The sequence below is a fragment of the Lepus europaeus genome, chromosome 13 (assembly GCF_033115175.1).
Source record: "Lepus europaeus isolate LE1 chromosome 13, mLepTim1.pri, whole genome shotgun sequence".
Classification (NCBI taxonomy): domain Eukaryota; kingdom Metazoa; phylum Chordata; class Mammalia; order Lagomorpha; family Leporidae; genus Lepus; species Lepus europaeus.
In genome coordinates, this window is record NC_084839.1 from 21720101 (window position 1) to 21742185 (window position 22085).

Sequence of the window (22085 nt, forward strand, 5' to 3'; positions counted from 1 at the left end):
TGGCCAGCACTGGGTCAGGCTGAAGCCAGGAGCCAGGAGCTTCATCTGGGTCTCCCATGTGGATGCCAGGGCCCATGCACTTGGGCCTCTTCCATTGCTTTTCTCATGCCTTTAGCAAGGAGCTGGATCAGAAATGGAGTAGCCAGTTAATGAACTAGCACCCATATGGGATGCCAGTGTTGCAGGTGGCAGCTTTACCCGCTATGCCACAATGCTGGCCCCTGAGAGTCAGTTTTTGAAATCAGTAATCAGGCTAGATGTGTCTAGCTAGTATTTTGGCTTCAAAAGTGTTCCCGGGACAAGCATTAGGTGCATGGTTAAGATCCCTCTTAGGATGCCTACATCCTCTAACACAGTACCTGGGTTCAAGTCCCAGCTCCACTTCTGTTTCTGGCTTCCTGCTAATGTGTACCTTGGGAGACTGTAGGTGATATTTCAAATACTTGAGGCCCTGATACTCATATGGGAGACCTGGATTCAGTTCTAAGCTTGGCATTAGGGGAATGAACCAGTGAATGGAAAATCTCTCTTTGTCTATTTGTTTCCCTGCCTTTCAACTAAAAATAAATAAATATATTTGAAAGTGTTACCATCTTTTAAAAATATCATGTTTGCAGTTCTTAGAATATTATTATACAGGCTATTGTTTTTGCAGCTGATAGTAATAATTGTAAAGCTTATAAATTGAATATAAGTTAAGATGAAAATGATAATTATTTAATTTTAGGTAATTATCAAAGTACTTTTTATTTTTTTGACAGGCAGAGTGGATAGTGAGAGAGAGAGACAGAGAGAAAGGTCTTCCTTTTTGCCGTTGGTTCACCCTCCAATAGCTGCTGCGGTCAGCGCATTGAGCTGATCCGAAGCCAGGAGCCAGGTGCTTCTCCTGGTCTCCCATGGGGTGCAGGGCCCAAGCACTTGGGCCATCCTCCACTGCCTTCCCGGGCCATAGCAGAGAGCTGGCCTGGAAGAGGGGCAACCGGGATAGAATTCGGCACCCCAACCGGGACTAGAACCTGGTGTGCCGGCACCGCAAGGCAGAGGATTAGCCTGTTAAGCCACGGCGCCGGCCTTAAAGTACTTTTTTAAAGATTTATTTATTTTATTTGAAAGGCAGAGCTACAGAGAGAGAATGAGAGACAGAGGGAGAGAGAGCTTCCATCCTCTGGTTCACTCCCCAAATGGCCATAAAATCCAGAACTGGACCAGGCCAAAGCCAGGAGCCAGAAGCTACTTCTGAGTCTCCCACATGAGTGCCAGGGCCCAAGCACTTGAGCCTGTTTTCCCAGGCACATTTGTAGGGAACTGGATAAAAAGTGGAGCCGGGACTCAAACCAGTGCTGATATGGAATAGTGGCATCTCAGGAGGCAGCTTTACCCATTACGCTGCAGTGCCGGCATCCCATATGGGCACCAGTTCGGGTCCCGGCTGTTCCACTTCTGATCCAGCTCTCTGCTATGGCCTGGGAAAGCAGTAGAAGATGGTCCAAGTCCTTGGGCCCCTGCACCCATGTGGGAGACCTGGAAGAAGCTCCTGACTCCTGACTTTGGATCAGCCATTCTCCAGCCATTGCAGCCATCTGGGGAGTGAACCAGTGGATGGAAGACCTCGCTCTCTCTCTCTGTCTCGTCTTCTTTCTCTCTGTAACTCTGAATTTCAAACAAATAAATAAATCTTTTAAAAAAATTTATTTTTCAATAAAACAAAAATAAAAATTTGTTTTAAAAAAGTATTTGACTGTGTTCAGTTTGTGAATGAAGAGGACATTTAAAGAAAATGTGGAAATTACTGTTGACAAGTGGTCAAAAGCAGTAATTGGCATAATGTACGGGTTTTCTATCTTTCTTATTAGCAGTCTGTGATAAATTTTCCAAATTTTATCTTCCATAAGAAAATTTTCAGAAGGATATTATATTTTTGAAATAAATATTTTCCTATGACAATATGTACAGTCTTGCTGTCAAAAATCTGTAATAAGAGATTGCCATACTTTGAAGGCAAAAATGATAGAAAGTTGGCAGTTTCATGTAGTTCAACTTAATTTTTTCCCAGATTGATAATACTTTTTTCTGTAAGTTCTTGATTTTTTTTTTTAAGAAAAGATTTATTTATTTGTTTGAGAGGCAGAGTTATAGAGAGAGAGATAGGTCTTCCAACTGCTGGAACTCCCCAAATGGCCACAGTGGCTGGAGCTGGCTGATCCAAAGCCAGGAGCCAGGAGTTTCTTCTGGGTCTCCCACATAAGTGCAGGGGCCCAAACACTTGGCCATCTTCCACTGCTTTCCCAGACCATATGCAGAGAGCTGGATTGGAAGAGGAGTAGGCAGGACAAACTGGCAGCTGTGTGGGAATGCTGACGCTACAATCGTATGCTTAGCCTACTACGCCATAGCACTGGCCCCAATTTCTTGATTTTTTTTTTTTAAAGATTTATTTATTTATTTGAAAGGCAGAGTTACAGAGAGATAGAGAGAGAGGTGTTCCATAAGCTTGGTCACGCCCATAATGGCTGCGACAGCCAGAGCTGGGCCGATCCAAAGCCAGAGCCAGGAGCTTCTTTCAGGTCTCCCACATGGGTGCAGGGGCCCAAGGACTTGGACCATCTTCTACTGCTTTCCCAGGCCATAGCAGAGAGCTGGATTGGAAGTGGAACAGCAGGATCTCAAGCCAGCATCCATATGGATGGGCGCTTTACTTATGGGGGTGGCTTTATACATGGGGGTGGCTTTACTTGCTGTGTCATAGTGCCGGCCCCACCAAGTTCTTTATTTTTAATATAAAGAAGGGTGTTTTGTATGATTAATTTTAAGGGATTATCTTGGTTCTGTTTTCATAGAACAGAAAAAGATTTGATTTTCAGAAGGAGAAAAAATTTGTTAAAAACAGATTTTACCTGCAGAAGTAACTTATTGAAATATTAAGATGGACAAAGCAAAATTCTATTTGGGGCATTCCCATTTTTTTTTTTTTTTAATTTTAAAAGTTTATTTATTTTAAAGACAGAGTGACACAGAGAGAGGCAGAGACAAACAGAGATCTTCTGTTTGCTGTTTCCTTCCTCAGATGGCCACACAATCCAGATCTGGGCCAGGCCTTAGTCGGGAGCCAGGAACTCCATCCTAGTCTCCCCCATAGTGGGCAGTGACTTAAGTACTCGGGCCAACTTGGGGTCTTTTCTCACTTACATTAGTAGGAAGCTGAATCTGAAGCAGAGTTGCTGGGAGCTGAGCCGGCAGTCAGGTATGGGACGCCTATATTGCAAATAATGGCTTAACTCACTGTGCCACAATGCTGGTGCCTCCCATGGACTTGATTCTTGCCCATTCTTTTTATGGGTAACCACTGTTAAACATTTGATGTCTATCTTTTCAGATATGTTCAGTCCATTTATGTGTATATTCATTCAAATATATTCATACATATGTACTCTGAGATACATACACATGTATATAAATACAAGTACATACATACCTTTAAGAAACATATAATGTGAGGTTTTTGTATGTATAAAGTTTCATAATATGATTTTTTCCTCTATGCTTAGAGTTAGTACTTATAGATCTATATTTTGCTGTTACTTTTCAGGCTCTGTAATGCATATTTTTAAAAATTTTCATTCCATTTGAAAGGCAGGAGAGTGGGTATGGAAAAAAAGAGAGAGAAAAAAACAGAAATCTTCTATCTGCTGGTTCACTCCTGAAGTTCCTACAACAGCCAGGGTTGGCTAGGCCAAAACCAGGAGCCTGGAACTCAGTCTAGGCTGCCCACATGAATGGCAGGGTCCAAAGTACTTGAGACATCATCTGCTACCTCCCAAGGGCACACATTAGCAGGAGTTGTAGTGGAAGCAGGGTAGCCAGGACTCTAACCAGGCACTCTGAGATGGAATGAGGCATCCCAAGTGGTATCTTAACTGCTGCCCTGCACACCTACCCCTCTCTAGTGCCTATTGTACTGTGACTGTACCATAGTTACTAGAGATACTTAATCATTTTTAAAAAATTGTAAACAGTGAAGAAAGTAGTAGCCATGTATGCCTTCTCATGAATGCACATGAGTAAAATTGCTGAGTCATACAGTATATGCATGTTAAGCATGTGTTGTTAGGATAAGAAGCGCAGAATAGAGAGGAGGCAGTGTACAAATTTACAGCCAGACCGAACTTATTCAGAGGAAATAAATTTGTAGAGGTGGGTGACCAATTGCCATCATACACATGATGGAACACGGGGCAGGCCCTGACCCCCAGGGGCCGGGCCTTTTTGTATTTTAGGAGGGCCAGGGATGTGGGTTGGGATATGGGGCAGCAGGGGGAGGGGATTCCTGGAATTTTTCTTTCAAGTGTTCCAGCAACTGGTCTTTCAGGTGGCTGTGGGGGATGGGGTATTAGGTAATAGGGTGTGAGACCCAATTGAGATTCAAGGGCAAAGAATAAATTCCAATGTTTATCTTTTGGGCAATGAGAGAGATGGCTGAGGCTTATGCCTTTGTTCCATCATGTGTTGTCATGGAAACTTTCAAACATATGCCATAGTAGACAGAAGCAGAATCATGAACTCCTACTAAAACTCAACAATCATCAACCTTTGATTAATCTTGTTTTTATCTATGCTCCTACCCAGTTTCTATCCTCTCATATTAGCTAACATATCATTTGATCTGTGTAAATACATATGTATCTAGAAAAGTTAAGATCTTCTTTCTTTTTAAAAAGAATATAATCACAATACTTTAACACTCTAAAAAAATCATAATAATTATTTAATATAAATATTCAGTGTTCAAATTTTCAATCTATTCAATGTCAAAAATCATTTTTGTTCCTTGTTTTTATTGTTTTGTTTGGGGACCAATTAAGGTTTACACTATGATTGAAATGTCTTTTTCTTTTATAAAGTCTCTCTTATTTTATCTCTGTACCATCTCCCCCCTCCCCCAATCTACCTTCTCCCCCAGGTCTCTCATTCTGTTTTATAAATTCATAGAATTTGATTACTATCTCTGTGCAGCATTGTCCTGCAATGGTTTCTGTTATTTGTATTTCCCACGAATTTTTAATTAGGTATAGAGAGGCTCAGTGAGATTCAGGTTTTATTTATTTTCCTTTAAAAAAAAAAAACTTATTTATTTTCATTATTGAAAGCAAAGGTGGGTGGGTGGGGTGAAGAGAAAGATATCTCTCATCTGCTGGTTCACTTCCTAAGTGCCCCCAACAGCCAGGGCTGGGCTAGGCTGAAGCCAGGAGCCTGGGACCCAGGTATTGAGCCATCACCTTTTTCTTCCCAGGATGCACATTAAAAGGAAACTGGAATGAGAATGGAACTTGAACTAGGCACTCCTGAAAGAGATAACAGGAATCTCAAGCAGCAAGCAGCGTTTTAGCTATTGCTCCAAACAGTTGCCCTACTTTTTTCTTTTTGTCAAGCCAACATTATAGAAAGTGTATGATCATCTGTAAAGAGGCATGTGGTGAGGTATGCATTTTTTTTTAAAGATTTATTTATTTTACTTGAAAGAGTTACACAGAGAAGGAGAGGCAGAGAGAGAGGTCTTCCATCCGCTGATTCACTCCCTAGTTGGCTGCAACGGCCAGAGCTGCACTGATCTGAAGCCAGGATCTTCTTCTGGGTCTCCCACACAAGTGTAGGGGCCCCAAGGACTTGGGCCATCTTCTACTTTCCCAGGCCATAGCAGAGAACTGGATCAGAAGTGGAACAGCCAGAACCCGAACCAGTGCCCAAATGGGATGCTGGCACTGCAGGCGGCGGCTTTACTCTCTATACCACAGTGCCAGCCACTGCATTTTTAATTTGGAAGATATTACCAGATGGTCGTCTAGAATTGCTGTTGCAGCCTTTACCATTTAGTACTTGAGTATCATTTCACATACTTTCATTTTTTTTTGAATCTTACTAATGGAAAAGATTTTCTCTTTTTAATATTTTTCTTTAATTACTAGTGAGTTTCTTAATTTGTCCTATTTTTTAGGTTCCTTTGTATTTTTGTTGTGAGAATTGCCTATTCACACATACTCATATCTTTGTCTCTCGTTGAGTGTTGAAAAGTTTTCTTATTCATTTGTAGAATTTATTTATATTTTTTGATTATTCATTTTTCTGTCCTGTCAATATTTTCTCATAGGTTATGGTTTATTTCAGTGATATTGTCTTTTGTTTACAGAACTTATTTTAAAAAAAGGTCAAATTAACCAGTCCTTTCCTTCTTGTATGTACTTGTATGTAAGTTTATTTTAAAAAGATTTCTCTGCCCAGAGACATAAAAATATTCACTTGCATTTTTTAAAAACTGTGGTGAAAACCATAAAATTTACCATCTTAACCATTTCTAAGTGTGCAGTTCATTAGTGTTAAGTATGTTCGTATAATTATACAGTAGCTCTCCAGAACTTTTTTATCATGCAGACTGAAACTGTACTCACAGCTTTCCGTTTCTCCCTCCCTCCACTTGTACCTGTTTGCTTGTAACTTGAGATTCAATTTGCACATTTAAATATTTACCTCACCTTTTTTCCCGTTTTTGATAATATGTGATCAAAGTCCCATTTACTTCTATTCAAATAGCTTGCCAGTTGTCCCAACACCATTTTTTATTTATATGGATAGGCATGTACATGCCTTTTTTCCGTATTAGAAATACGATAGGCATGAAAAACTCTGTTAGGATGTTATTCGGGTTTAAACATTAATTTGGGGAAAATTAATATATCTATTATGTGTATTATTTCCTCATTCGTTTTGGAGTTTTATTCTTGTGGAGACATTTCTTTTTGAAGACCCTACATATATCTTACAAACTTTATTATTCCTAGGTGGTTTTTGTTTTTCTGCTGTGATAGGGTGATTCTCATTTTAAAAAAATTGTATTCTACACCTTTCCAATTCTGATTTTTCTTTATGCTGCTTTACATTTCCATACCATTTATAACCTCATGCTAGATGAAATAATTCATCTATTAAATAACTAATTGTGTTTGTATTATTACATGTTTTCCTCACTTACTCCTATAACCTGGAAGGACAGAGATTCATCTTTTATTTCTTTTTTCTTTTTTTTAATTTTTTTATTTTTGACAGGCAGAGTGGATAGTGAGAGAGAGAGACAGAGAGAAAGGTCTTCCTTTTGCCGCTGGTTCACCCTCCAATGGCCGCCACGGCCAGTACACTGCGGCCGGCGCACCGCGCTGATCCGAAGCCAGGAGCCAGGTGCTTCTTCTGGTCTCCCATGGGGTGCAGGGCCCAAGCACTTGGGCCATCCTCCACTGCCTTCCTGGGCCACAGCAGAGAGCTGGCCTGTAAGAGGGGCAACCGGGACAGAATCCGGCGCCCCGACCGGGACTAGAACCTGGTGTGCCGGCGCCGCTAGGCAGAGGATTATTAGCCTATTGAGCCGCGGCGCTGGCCGCCTTTTATTTCTTGACACCACACTGAGCACTCATAATAATTCCATTAGTCATTTCATACAATTTTGTTTGAGTTTTTTTTTAATTTTTTATTTTTACGGTTTATTTATTTGAAAAGCAGGGGTGTAGAGAGAGCGTGGGAGACATACAGATCTTCCACCTTCTGGTTCCCTCCCTAAATGGCCACAACAGCCAGTGCTGAGCCAGGCTGAAGCCAGGAAACTGGAACTGCATTTGGGTCTCCCGCATGGGTGACAGACGCCCAAGTACTGGGGCCATCATCACTGCTGCTTTCCCAGGGGTATTCCTACCAGGGAGTTGGATCAGAATGGAGCAACTGGGACTCTTAACTGGTACTCGGATGGGATGTAGGCCTCACAGACAATAGCTTAACATGCTGTACCACAATGCTTGCCCCTGTTTGAGTTTTTAGAAACAGGAATTTTATGGTATGCAAATAACTTTTTGGTAGTCTTTTCTAGAATTTGTTTTGTATTTCTTGATTTATTGCATTGGCTAGCGTTTCTAGTACTATGTTGAATAGTTCAAGTGATTTTCTCATCCTGTTTTTAACATACACAAGAATATATTTTATTACTGAGAATAATGTTTACCATAGGTTTCTGATAAGTTTTTAACAAAATAGGGGAATCTATTTGGTTACTAACATGCTGAGAGTTTTTTTGTTGTTGTTGTTTTGTTTGTTTGTTTTTAGATTTATCTATTTATTTGAAAGAGTTACACAGAGAGAGGAGAGGCAGAGAGAGAAAGAGAGAGAGGTTTTCCATCCGGTGGTTCACTACCCAGATGGCTGCAACGGCCGGGGCCGGAGCTGCGCCGATCCGAAGCCAGGAGCCAGGAGCTTCCTCCGGGTCTCCCACGCCGGTGCAGGGGTCCAAGGACTTGGGCCATCTTCTACTGCTTTCCCAGGCCATAGCAGAGAGCTGGATTGGAAGTGGAGCAGCTGGGACTAGTACCATCGCTCATATGGGGTGCTGGCGTTTCAGGCCAGGGCGTTAACCAGCTGTGCCACAGCGCTGGCCCCCATGATGAGAGTTTTTAACTTTCGAATTTTGAAGTTTATCAGTGGGAAAAGTCACATCAGTCATCTCTAGAGGACTTTTTGCCATTTTGTAAATGACACCATCAAGAAGTGGGAAAGTTGAATAGACGATGATTGGCAAGAAAGAGAAACTGAGAAGCACTTTAACATCTTACACAGATGGAGAGACTTGGAGTTCAAGGTTACAGTTACCGAGGTGTCTGGAGCTTAAGGGTCCAAGATCCTGAAGAGGACACAGTAATAAACAAAATCCATACCATGTTTCTGCTCAAGCTGTCAGTGTAGTGACACAAGCCTGTAGGAAAACAGCTGCTAAAAGGCTGAGAAGCTGAGCAGTTTCCAGCATTCTCATGGTTCTGGTAAACATCTTGGGCTTTTAGCAGTTTTCTAAGCAGCCAAGGCCTGGCACTGAGCGTGAACCAGAGTAGACAAGGGTCTTAATGCAATTGAAAGTAAGCCTCAAAGTGGCTTTTTCTCTGATTGGATTAGCTTCACTGGCAGCCAGAAACTAAAGAAGTCATCTGCTGATCATTCATGTCCTGTGCAGCTTTTATGAAGCAGTGTCTGATATTCAATCCCCGGATTCCATGCATGCCAAGAGTCAGAAATAAGAGGAAAAAACAGGTGTAGAAACAGACACAGATGATCAGATGTGGATTTCAGTGAAAAACATTGTGACACTTTTTAAAAATTTCCTCCTGTTTCTGATGAGAAGTATGTTGTCATTTGAATTTTTTTCCCTTTAAAGTGTCATTTCTCTCTTGTTGATTTCATTATATTTTAAATGCCTTTAGTTTTCAAAGTTTATGCCATGCCTTGGTGTGGATTGATTTGGGCTTATCCTTTTTATGGTTCACTCCGCTTTCTCGAATCTGTACAATTACATGTTTTGCTGAACTTTGGAATTTATTAGCCTTTTATTTCTTTTTTTTTTTTTAAGATTTTTTTTTTACTTATTTGAAAGAGAGTTACAGTGAGAGACAGACTGAGAAAGGTCTTCCATCCTCTGGTTCACTCTTCAAATGACCACTGGGCGTATCCAAAGCCAGGAACTTCTTCTAGGTCTCCAATGTGGGTGCAGGGGCCCAAACGCTTTGGCCATCTTCTACTGCTTTTCCAGGCCATAGCAGAGAGCTGAATCAGAGGTGGAGCAGCCGGGACTCGAACCAGCGCACTTATGGGATACCAGCACTGCAGGTGGTGGCTTTACTGTTGCACCACAGCGCTGGCCCCAGCCTTTATTTCTTAGAGTACTTTTTCTGCCCTGGCCTATTTCTTTTTTCTTCCTGGGACTTCATGACTTGGAAGATAGACCTTTTGTTATAGTCACACAGATCCCAAGGCTTTATTTATTTTTCAGTCTATTTTCTCTGTGCCATTCAAATGGGGTAATTTCTTTTGTTCTGTCTTCCACTGCAATGATTCTTTCCTCTGTGCTCTCCATTCTTTTGTTACATCCATCTGTTGAGTCTTTTTGGCTATCGTATTGTGTTGTTTTTTCTTATGTCTTTTTTTTTTTTCTGTGCTTTATCTAAATCTTTTATATATTTTCCTTTTTGAGACTGTATTTTTAAAATACATTTACCATATTTATTTAAAAGGCAGAATGACAGGGTAAGAAAGAGAAAGAGATCTTCATCCGCTGGTTCACTTCCCAAATGGCTGTATCAGCCAAGGCTGGAACAGGCTGAAACCAGGAGCCTGGAACTCCTTCTGTGTCTCCCATATAGGTGGCAGGGGCTCAAGTACTTGGGCCACTGTCTTAAGCATCTTTCCCAGGCACATTTTGAGGGAGCTGGATTGGAAGTGGGGCAACTGAGACTCAAACCAGTACTCTGATATGGGATGCTGGTGTTGCAGGTGGTGACTTAACCCGCTATGCCACAACACTGACCCACTATTTTTGTTCTCAAGTATGTATGTAATTTTTCCTTGAGTCATGTTAGTGATAGTTACTTAAAGATCTTTTGAGATAATTGTAACATCTCCATCATCTTAGTATTGGCATTTGTGGATTGTCCTTTTTCATTCAGTTTGAGATATTCCTGGTTCTTGGTATGGAGAGTGATTTTCATTTGGTATCCTGACTGACACTTTGGGTATTTATTATGTTCTGAGACCCTGACTCTTATGTAAATGTTCCCGTTTAGCTAGTTTCCACTGGTACTGCTCCAGCATCTTAAGGAGAGAAGTCTGTCCTCACTATTGCCCTGTGGGAATCCAAGTCCAAGTTGCCCACTTTGCCTCTTTAGTTGATACTCTTCATTAGTGCTTGTCAGTGATGGGAGTTCTGGCTTCCGCTAACTCCTCCCTGGCCTTAGGGGCCAGCGTATCTCATTATCCCTCCCCTTCTGTCCTATGCAGGAGGATGGGTCTCTTATCTGCAGTGGTGAAAGGCCTGACTCATTGTCAGGGCCTCCTCTGACACCAACCTATGGAAGGAAGGGCACCTTGTAACCAAATTCTCCAAGTGTTCTTCACTACAAAAATCTTTAAAATGTACTTTTTTCCCCATAAGTTAACCAGGCAGAAAACCTTGCACTGACATGGCTTGTATTCCCAGAACCTTCAGTTCTTTAAGGGATGGACTAACTGGCTGGTATCATTGCTTATATCAAGAAAGTTTTATTTTTTTATTTTTGTCTTTTAATTCCTTTTTTCAACAAACTTTTAAAAGTCTCTACTTAGGAGGAGAAATAGAAGAAGGACATTTACTCTATATCCACAGAAGGAGAACTCATCATTTCCTTTTAATCTGCGGCCATTTGCGAACCTTTTTTTTTTTTTTTTTTAAGATTTTATTTATTTATTTATTTGACAGGTAGAGTTACAGACAGTGAGAGACAGAGAGAAAGGTCTTCCTTCCATTGGTCCACTCCCCAAATGGCCGCAACAGCCAGCATGCTGCGCCGATCTGAAGCCAGGTGCTCCTCCTGGTCTCCCATGCAGGTGCAGGGGCCCAGTTGGAGTTCTTGGCCATCCTCCACTGCCTTCCCGGGCCACAGCAGAGAGCTGGACTGGAAGAGAAGCAACTGGGACTAGAACCCGGCACCCATATGGGACGCTGGCACCGCAGGTGGATGATTAACCTAGTGTGCCACTGCACTGGCTCCAGTCTGTGGCCATTTGCTTTATTGGATAGACTTTAGTTACTGTGACTCACTTTTAGCACTTAAATTTTTTTTTAAGAAAAAGTATACTTCATCTAGAAATGGAGGTTCTAAAAATAGACTTTTAGTTCTAAGAATTGTTTTGTAGAAAGTGATAATTTTCCATATTCCATTTTATTAAAAATATACACATAAATTTTTAGTTTTCTTTGATAGTTAGAAATGTCCCAGTATAGTTTATGTATTAGTTATGCATAATTTTAATAGAATAATACTTCAGATATATTATATTTATTAAACCCCCTTCCATTTTTTTGCATTAATTTTGCATGATTGATAAAAGTTGATCCAACTGATTATCACATTGTTTTCCTAAATTCAGGTTTCTTTACAAGTGCATCAGAGGATGAAAATTGCCTAAGAAATCACCAAATACTACTTTGAAGGATTTGAAATAAGCAGGGTAAGTTTAGTAGCATCTTAAATATTATCTGGATTTTTATAGTGAATTTCTAATTTTGGCCTAGATTGTGCCCAATAACCTGGACCCTGGGAAGAACATACCACTTTTATTTCACTTTATTCCTGCAGTGGTTTTCAGTTTTCTTTTGGATCAGGGACACCTTTGATGATATGCTGAAAGCTGTAGATCTTTTTATAAACATTTATACATTTCCAAGAAACTTCTGAAATCCCCTAGAATTCATGGACCTTTGGTCAACTCTTCTGTGCAGTTCTAAGACATTTTTATATATGCTCTGTTAAACATCACAACTCTGTGAATTAGTGGCTAATACTCATATTTTGCAATAAAGAAACGGCTGCTTAAAATGGTATGTGGCTTGTCTAGTAACATAGCTGTCAAATGTGAGAACAGAAGACTTTCATGAATTGTAACAGTTCCTTCAGAGGGCCTTAGTATTTTGTAAGGTTCTTGCTACTTAATGTCTATTCCTCCCTGACAAGGCGATTTCAGGTTTTTCCCACTGTTGGTGCGTGTTCGTGTCTAATTCCCCAGGTTATCACAGTGGGTGTTCCCCACACCAGAGTTTGCTTCCTTGATGTGGAATAGCATTTCATTTAGTTTCTTTGTTGTATTTAGAGTCCTCTAGCAACTTATCCACTGGAGACTTAACAATTTTTATATCCTTATAATGAATTTGTATGTATTAAGAATGTTACCTTTGTGTGTTTTACAAATACATTTATCCTTCCTATTGCCTTTTCATTTTATGAATTTTTTATGTATAGAAGTTTTGAAATATTTAAGCATTCTGATCTTTAAGTACTATTTATTCTTTTTTTAATTAATTAATTTAGTTTTTATTAGGCAGAGTTAGACAGTGAGAGAGAGAGACAGAGAGAAAGGTCTTCCTTCCGTTGATTTACCCCCTAAATGGTCACCACAGCTGGCGCACTGCGCTGATCCAAAGCCAGGAGCCAGGTGCTTCTCCTGGTCTCCCATGCGGTGCAGGGCCCAAGCACTTGGGCCATCCTCCACTGCCCTCTTGGGCCACAGCAGAGAGCTAGACAGGAAGAGGAGCAACCAGGACAGAATCTGGCACCCCAACCGGACTAGAACCCGGTGTGCCAGCGCCACAGGTAGAGGTTAGCCTAGTGAGCTGCAGTGCCGGCAGCATCTACTCTTTCATTGGCCTACAGAACACTCTTTCTTGCCATGCTTGGCTTAACAGCTTACCTTTAGGTCTCTTCTCACTACCTTCTTTTTTGTTTTGTTGTCTTTTTGTTTCGTTTTTGGTAAGATTTACTTATTTGAAAGACAGAGTTACAGAGAGAGAGGGAGATACAGAGAGATCTCTTCCATCTGCTGATTCACTGCCCAAATGACTGCGATGGCCTAGGGTTGGCCAGGTCGAAGCAGGAGCCAGGAGCTTCTTCCAGGTCTCCCATGTGGGTGCAGGGCCCAAGTACTTGGACCATCCTCTGCTGCTTTCTCAGGCACATTAGCAGGGAGCTGAATAGGAAGTAGAGCAGCTGGGACTTGAACCAGTGCCCATATGGTATGCCAGGCATTGCAGACAGTGGCTTAAGCTGCTACACCATGACACTGGCCCACTTCCTTCATTTTTTAACTTTATTTTAAGAATTTCTAAACATACACAAAAGAGAGTAGGATGAATCCCTATGTATTCATCACCCCGCATTAATAGCTATTGTCAGTGGTAGTAGGTCTCTTTATAGGACAAAGAAGCTTTTTTTGCTATCCCAGCATAGCATATTAACATTTTTGCAGCTGTATATTTAATGTCTTTCTTCTCCGTTAGATTGTAAGCTCTATGAAAGTATTAATTGTATCTATTTTCTTTGTTGTGGTATCTCCACTGTCTTATCCAGTGCCTGAAACATGCTGGGCTGACAAATTTAAAATGAATGTATTAATATCTGAAAAGGTAGCTAATGGGTTAGAAAAGAGAAACATTTGGTGAAAACCTTTGAAAAACCAAAGTTGAGAAGAACGACTTGGAGAGATTAATATTAAAACTACAGGTACCATCTTGGGCTCAGATTCATATATGGTTCTGACTAAGCAACTTTATGAACTTACTTTTTTTTCTAAGTAGGCTTTTGTATTGGAAATGAAATTTGGTGACCTCCAAGAAAAACATTGGTTTTGTTTATGAGGAGCTGTGCATTTTAAGCGAGTGAAGTAGCTTTCAGGAATCACTGCCCAGTGAAGTGAAATGGCTCCTTGTTGTCCTGGAGCTTTAGGGCTGAGACCAAGCCCGGCTGTGGCTGTGCAGTGAGATTGTGATCTTGAAGCACCTGCCGGGCCATCAGGCTATCTCTGTTTTTCTCCTTAAATTGCTGTTCCCTCCTGCCTTTCAGGAACTGTTTTGAAGCAGAAACCATGGTTACTAGTAGAGCTTCCTTCGGAGCTCCAGAAACATCAGTCAGTTTCCCAGCTGGAATCAAGAGTGATCTAGATAAAAGCACAAGAATAAAGCTCACAGGGTCTTCCCCTTATTGAACTGAGTTCTTTCATTACAGACCACTTTGCATAAAGTGAAATGTTCTTTGTTCCCCCTAAAGTAGACAGATTTTCATTTAAATTAACAGTAAGTTAGCACCTGACTCTTTTTAGAATCTGGAAGAGGGTGACAGTACTATCACCTGTCCTCCAACAGAAGCTGCCCTGTCTCTCTCCTCCTCTTTCTTATCTGTTTCCTTACCACCTTTCCTGGGTCAGGGATGAATGATGATAATACTGACATGAATGTTCAGGGCTCAGCATAGGAAAGATGGTGAAGTTGTAGCTTTGGAGTAATTTATGTTGGCGGGGAGGTTGGGGGGAGGGGGGCTTGAAATATGCCTAAAAGTGTCATACAGTGGTACCAGTAGTATATTTGCCAGGATTAGGAAGAGTCAAGGAGTATCTTTAGTTAGAGGGTCAAAATAAGTGATTTCCAGAAGTTATGCCTGGCAGCAAGCATTGTCTTTGCAGATGGCACTGTTGAGAAGAGAAAGGAAACCTGCATTTACTAAGACTCTAATATGTGTTGGGTACCTGCCTAGGTACTTTGCATGGTATCGTGTTTTCTCTTATATTTCATATTTCTCAACATTCTGAGAAGTTTAACATGACTGGTAATTTTTAAATTTTTTTTTAATAGTTTCTGAAGCTATGTCATCTTAAGACTGTTTATACCTTCTTGTAATGTAGACCAGAAGTCAGTGAATTATAGCCTATGGGCCATATCTGGCCTGTTTCTTGTAAATAAAGTTTTTTGTTATTTATTTATTTATTTAAAAGGGAGAGTTATGACAGTGGGAGGGGAGAGAAAAACAGAGAGAGAGAGAGAGAGAGAGAGAGAGAGAGAGAGAGAGAGATTGATCTTCCAGCCATTGATCCCCTCCCCAAATGGCCACAATGGCCAGAGCTGGGCCAATCAGGAGCCAGGAGCTTCTTCCAGGTCTCTCATGTGGGTGCATGGGCCAAGCACTTGGGCCATCTCCTACTGCTTTCTAGGTGCATTAGCAGGGAGCTGGATTTGAAATGGAGCAGCTGGGACTCAAACCAGAGCCCATGTGGGATGCTGGTGCTGCAGGTGGCAGCTTGAGCAATTAGGCCACAGAGCCATCCCGTAAATAAAATTTTATTGGAACACAGTCATTCCATCCATTAGGTACATACAGTCCACAGCTGTTTTCATATTCAGACAACAGAGTTGAGTAGTTGTATCAGAGACCCTATAACCTGCAAAACATTAAATATTTATTCTTGGCTGGCACCGTGGCTCAACAGGCTAATCCTCCGCCTAGCGGCGCCAGCACACTGGGTTCTAGTCCCGGTTGGGGCGCCGGATTCTGTCCCGGTTGCCCCTCTTCCAGGCCAGCTCTCTGCTATGGCCCAGGAGTGCAGTGGAGGATGGCCCAAGTGCTTGGGCCCTGCACCCCATGGGAACCAGGAGAAGCGCCTGGCTCCTGCCTTCGGATCAGCGGCGGCCATTGGAGGGTGAACCAACAGCAAAGGAAGAGCTTTGTCTCTCTCTCTCTCACTGTTCACTCTGCCTGTCAAAAATTAAAAAAAATAAAATAAATAAAATTTATTCTCTGTCTCTTTACAGAAGTTTGCTGATTGCTGGTTTTACATGAGCTAGATCAGTCCACCTGGGACTATATGTGGGAATGCTGATACTGAGGGGAAAACACACTCATGGGTTATCTGCTTGTGGACATTAGAATAGTGGCAGCATAAAAAGGAAGGTACTGGAGATTTTTATGAAACTAGTGAGTGTTTTGGGGGCCGGCGCCGTGGCTCAACAGGCTAATCCTCCGCCTTGCGGCGCCGGCACACCGGGTTCTAGTCCCGGTCGGGGCACCGATCCTGTCCCAGTTGCCCCTCTTCCAGGCCAGCTCTCTGCTGTGGCCAGGGAGTGCAGTGGAGGATGGCCCAAGTGCTTGGGCCCTGCACCCGCATGGGAGACCAGGAGAAGCACCTGGCTCCTGGCTTCGGATCAGCGAGATGTGCCCGCCGCAGAGGCCATTGGAGGGTGAACCAACGGCAAAAGGAAGACCTTTCTCTCTGTCTCTCTCTCTCTCTCACTGTCCACTCTGCCTGTCAAAAAAAAGAAAAAAAAAAAAAAAGAAAAAAGAAACTAGTGAGTGTTTTGGATCCTTCTTTATTTTAAATCCAAACCAAGACTACGAAAGGAAACTCTAAATGTAAACATTGTGTGTCAGTTTTTAAAAAACTATATACAGCGGGGCTGTCGCCGCGGCTCAATAGGCTAATCCTCTGCCCAGCGGTCCGGCACACCCAGTTCTAGTCCCAGTCGGGGCACCGGATTCTGTCCCGGTTGCCCCTCTTCCAGGCCAGCTCTCTGCTGTGGCCCGGGAGTACAGTGGAGGATGGCCCAAGTGCTTGGGCCCTACATTCCATGGGAAACCAGGAGAAGCACCTAGCTCCTGGCTTCGGATCAGCGCGGTGCACCGGCCGCAGCGGCCATTGGAGGGTGAACCAACGGCAAAGGAAGACCTTTCTCTCTGTCTCTCTCTCTCTCACTGTCCGCTATGACTGTCCAAAAAAAAAAAAAAAAAAGCAACTATATATAGGGGCCGGTGCTGTGGCGTAGCAGGTGAAGCTACCACCTGCGGTGCCAGCATCCATATGGGATGTCCCAGAGGCTCCACTTCTGATCCAGCTCTCTGCTATGGCCTGGAAAAGCAGAAGAGGATGAGAGGATGGCCCAAGTGATTGGGCCCCTGCACCCGCCCAGGAGACCCAAAAGAAGCTCCTGTCTCCTGGCTTGGGATTGGCACAGCTCCAGCTGTTCTGGTCATTTGGGATGTGAACCAGTGGATGGAGGACCTGTCTCTGCCTCTGTCTCTCTGTAACTCTGACTTTCAAATAAATAATAAATCTTTTTTAAAAAATAAATAAAATATATACATTTCTTTGCCTTTTTCTATTCCTACATGCTTTCCTATGTCTATACTCTCACATAGATTTACCCTAATTCTGTTACTTATTCATCAACTTAATATAAATGTAGATTTAGACACGTATTTCAGTTGGAAGTGATGTGACCTCAGTTGGAAGTAACCTTGGAAGTTATGTGCTCCGGCTGGTGCTGCGGCTCAATAGGCTAATCCTCTGCCTTGTGGCGCCAGCACACTGGGTTCTAGTCCCGGTCGGGGCGCCAGGTTCTGTCCCAGTTGCCCCTTTTCCAGGCCAGCTCTCTGCTGTGGCCCGGGAGTGCAGTGGAAGATGGCCCAAGTGCTTGGGCCCTGCACGCCATGGGAGACCAGGATAAGCACCTGGCTCCTTCCTTTCAGGTCAGTGCGGTGCGCCGGCCCGCAGCTCACCAGCCTCCAGCGGCTTTGGAGGGTGAACCAACAGCAAAGGAAGACCTTTCTCTCTCTCTCTCTCTCTCTCTCTCACTGTCCACTCTGTCTGTCAAAAAAAAAAAAAAAAAGTCTTGTGCTCCAACACCTTTGTTTTACAGATGGCAAACTGAGTCCCTTAGAAGTTGTCATATACCTAGTATTACAGAAGCAAAGTAGTGGCAAGTCCTGGGAGTAAAAATCTGTTTTGTAAGATTCCTTTTGTCATGCATAGAGGCCTTCATATCTGAAGTCTTCCCTGTAAGGCTTTGTCCAATGTGTCTCTCTCCCTCCCTCCCTCCCTTCCTTTTTCCTCTCCCTTTTCCCCCTCAAATAAAAAAAAAAAAAAAAAAAAGAAAGAAAGAAAAAAAAAAAAAAAGAAAACTAAAGAAGCAGCTGAACAGAAAGCATTAACCCTAGGTTCCAATTAAACCCTGCTGCTCACATCATTGCAATTTTTAGGAAAGGAACCATTCTTTGATAAAGAAGAAATAGGAATCTAGAAGGTACATTGGGATTGTCAGGATTACTGTGAACTAAAATCCATATATATAGTTCATATAAGGGGAACTTGCAGTTATTCAAGTAAACACATTGCCTTAGACAATCTGGAATTTGTGTTATAAGTAGGTTACATGTGCTTAAGTGTTTTTCTTTTGTGAACTGAACAAACTATAAATTGAAATTTATGGTAAAAATGCTTAATTTATGATCTCATAACTTAACAAAAGAGGCTTTGTTAAGAAATTAAATGTAGTTTAGCTAGAAAGATAGGAGAAGCACTCCAGAAATTATAACCATTGTACTTCTGTATTCCTGACAGTGATGTTGGAGTCACAATTGGAGCAGAGTCTTTATTTTCTTCAAATTCAGAGTTAGAAAGGCCTCTCCCTTGATTGCATCAGAAAGTAATCACAAAATTTCTTCTTGAGGATTCCATGGGGACCCATCTTAGGCAAGAGAAATCCTAAGAGAACCTTGTATAGAACAGAAGATGTTCCTTGGAAAGTAGACTACCACAGCAGATATTAGCATTGTTTTTCTTCATTCTGTAGGTGATTTATAAAACCTTAACAGCAGAATTATTTGCCTGTTTTTAATTAACCTCTAAAGCCTTATATAATTGTTCTTTCTTTCCCTATCTGTGCTGATTCAAGTCTCTGAACTTTCTTTCCTTTTACATTTGAAAAGTGTTTTTAAGTTTTCTCTCTTAGAAATATAATGAACAAATTCACGTTGTAGCTCAGTGTACTTAACTAATTTTAAATTTGAATGCAATTAGACTACCTTCTACTTTTTTTTTTTAAGATTTGTTTATTTATTTGAAAGATAAAGTTACAGAATGAGAGAAGAAACAGATCTCGCATACAAAGGGCAGAGCTGGGTGAGGCCTAAACTGGAACCTGGAACTCCATCCAGGTCTCTCACATGGGTCGCAGGAGCCCAAGTACTTGGGACTGCTTTCCCAGCCATATTAACAGGGAGCTGAATCACAAGTGGAGCAGCCAGGACTTGAACTGGTGCTCATATGGGATGCTGGCAATGTAGGCAGCAGCTTAACCCACTGTGTCACAATCTTCCATTTTATTTATTTTATTATTATTTTTTTTATTTTTGACAGGCAGAGTGGACAGTGAGAGAGACAGAGAGAAAGGTCTTCCTTTGCCGTTGGTTACCCTCCAATGGCCGCTGCGGCCGGCGCACCGTGCTGATCCCAAGGCAGGAGCCAGGTGCTTCTTCCTGTCTCCCATGTGGGTGCAGGGCCCAAGCACTTGGGCCATCCTCCATTGCACTCCTGGGTCATAGCAGAGAGCTGGCCTGGAAGAGGGGCAACCGGGACAGAATCCGGCGCCCCGACCGGGACTAGAACCCAGTGTGCCGGCGCCGCAAGGCGAGGATTAGCCTGTTGAGCCACGGTGCCGGCCAACAATCTTCCATTTTAAAAATACATGATTGAGTGAACCATTTGGCCTACTAGTTAAACACCTGGCTCCACTCCATTCCAGCCTCCTGCCAGTGCAGACCCAATGAGGCAGCAAATGATAGTTCAAGTAGTTGGGTCCCTGCTGCCTGTTAAGGAGTAGATTGAGTTCCTGCTCAAAGCTTCAGCTTGGCTGACCTTGTGTGGGCTTTTGGGGGGTGAACCAGGGAATAAGAGTTCTTTCTGTCCCTCTGTTTGTTTATCTCTCCTTCTCTGTGTCTCTCAAGTAAAAAATAAGAATAGAAATGCATGGTAAGTATTTATTTTTCAGGAATTTAAGCCATTGTAGTAATTTAATGTCTTCTTTAGTTTTGTATTTTTATCAAAGTTCTATCTCCAACTAGATTTCCACAAGAAGAGATCAAATATTTAAATGTGGGGTTCTAAATAAATGTATTCATTATAGTTGGTTCATTAGAGTTGAGGTTGATATTATATCATTACCTATCTGGAACTCTGGGCTAGTAGCATAGTTTATCAGTTCTACAGGTTGAGTAACCCTTATCTGAAATGCCTGGGTCCTGAAGTGTTTAAGATTTTGGATTTTTTTCTCAGAGTTTGGAGTATTTGTATAGGCATAATGTGTTATCTTAGGGAAGACAACAAGTCTAAACATGCAATTCATTTTTGTTTTATATGTGTCTTACACATATAACATGAAGGAAATTTGATAGAGTACTTTTTTGTGTGCCTGTGTTTGGACTGTAACTTGTCACATGAGATCAGGTGTGGAATTTTCTACTTGTGGCCTCTTACCAGTTTTCAAAAAATTTCTCATTTTGGAACATTTGCATTCTGGATTTTTGTGTTAGGTATGCTTTATGTGTTTTAAACCATGTTTCTTTTTGATAGTTAAATAAGTCATCTTGTTTTCTTTACTATTGTTAGAAATTTAAAATAAAGTTTGTTTAACCAAAAAAAAAAAAAAAACTAGGTAGAAAGTACTTCCTTGTTTTGAAACTTAACACATATACAATTTATCAAATTCTATTTAAATTTACAGAATAGAAATTTCTTTTTAAAGTTTCTTTTAAATTTATTTTCATTTTATTTGGAAGACAGAGATCTTCTACCCACTGGTTCATTTCCTAAATGCCTGTAACAGCCAGGGCTGGAGCAGGTGGAAGCCTGGAACTGCATACTCAATCTGGGGCTTCCACATGGCCAGCAGGTACACAACTCCTTGAGCCATCATCCGTTACCTACCAGAGCATGCTGTAGCAGGATGCAGAGTCAGGAGCTCAGGAGTGGAGCCTGGACGCTGACGCAAGCGCTCTGAAATGGGATGTGGACATCCCAGGCGTTATCTTAACTGCTGTGCCAGATGCCCACCCAGAATACCATGAACCTCTTCAGAGGGTCATTCAACTCTCCTGATGTTACATACAAATTTTTTTTTCGTGTGGAAAACCTTTTGAGATAAAGTATTTGTAGCAATCTCAAAGCTGTCCATTACCCAAACATGGTTAAAAACCATTTTTGTGTATGCCTCTGAAGCATGTAAAAGAATATTTAAGGTAAATTTTTTTTGCTTTCTAGAATCACCTAATCAGGGCTGGGTATTTGGCAGAGTGGTTAATATGCGGCTTGGAATACCTACTTGGAATACTGCTTGGAATATCTGAGTGCTGCCTGGTTTCTGTCCTGGCTCTTCATCTTTGGATCTAGGTTCTTGCTCAACTGTTCACTGGGAGGCAACAAATTATGACTGAAGTAGTTGGGTCCCTACCAGTCTTGTGGGAGATCCATATTGAGTTCTGGGCTCCTGACGTCAGCCTGGCCCAGACCCTCTATTTCAGGCATTTGGCGAGTGAACCAGCAAATGAAAGATCTCTCTGTCTCCCTGCCTTTCAAATAAAATGAAGATGAATAAAATTAAAAAAAAAAAAAAAAAGAGAAAACATAGCAAATCTGTTTGAAAAATATCCAAGAAGAATCATTTAGTGAATCTTTTAGAGAAAATGGAAGCTCCCAGAAGTTCAGTGATTTACCAAAAGATGTTGTTTAATCCTTGGTAAATTAGCAGGGGACCCAGTGGGGCTCTTGTGGTATACGGATTGATTTCTTAGGGCCTTTTTAGCCTTGAAGCCTCTGCACAGGGATTTTTAGCATTCAGCATGGCAAGAGTATGTTTGTAGTTGAATATACAGCTTTTATGGAGACAA

General features: G+C 41.7%; 1 protein-coding gene across 9 annotated transcripts in view; it reads left to right on the forward strand.

The window, feature by feature from the left end:
* Positions 1 to 22085, forward strand: part of NCOA1 (nuclear receptor coactivator 1) — a 266512-nt gene that overhangs the window by 90158 nt on the left and 154269 nt on the right. For 7 of the 9 annotated variants that reach the window (XM_062209051.1, XM_062209056.1, XM_062209057.1 and 4 more), the window contains one exon: positions 11977 to 12057. The exons of the other annotated variants lie outside the window; for them this stretch is intronic. The gene's annotated coding sequence lies outside the window, so the exon portion shown is untranslated. The remainder of the gene's footprint in view (positions 1 to 11976; positions 12058 to 22085) is intronic. 9 annotated transcript variants of the gene reach the window in all.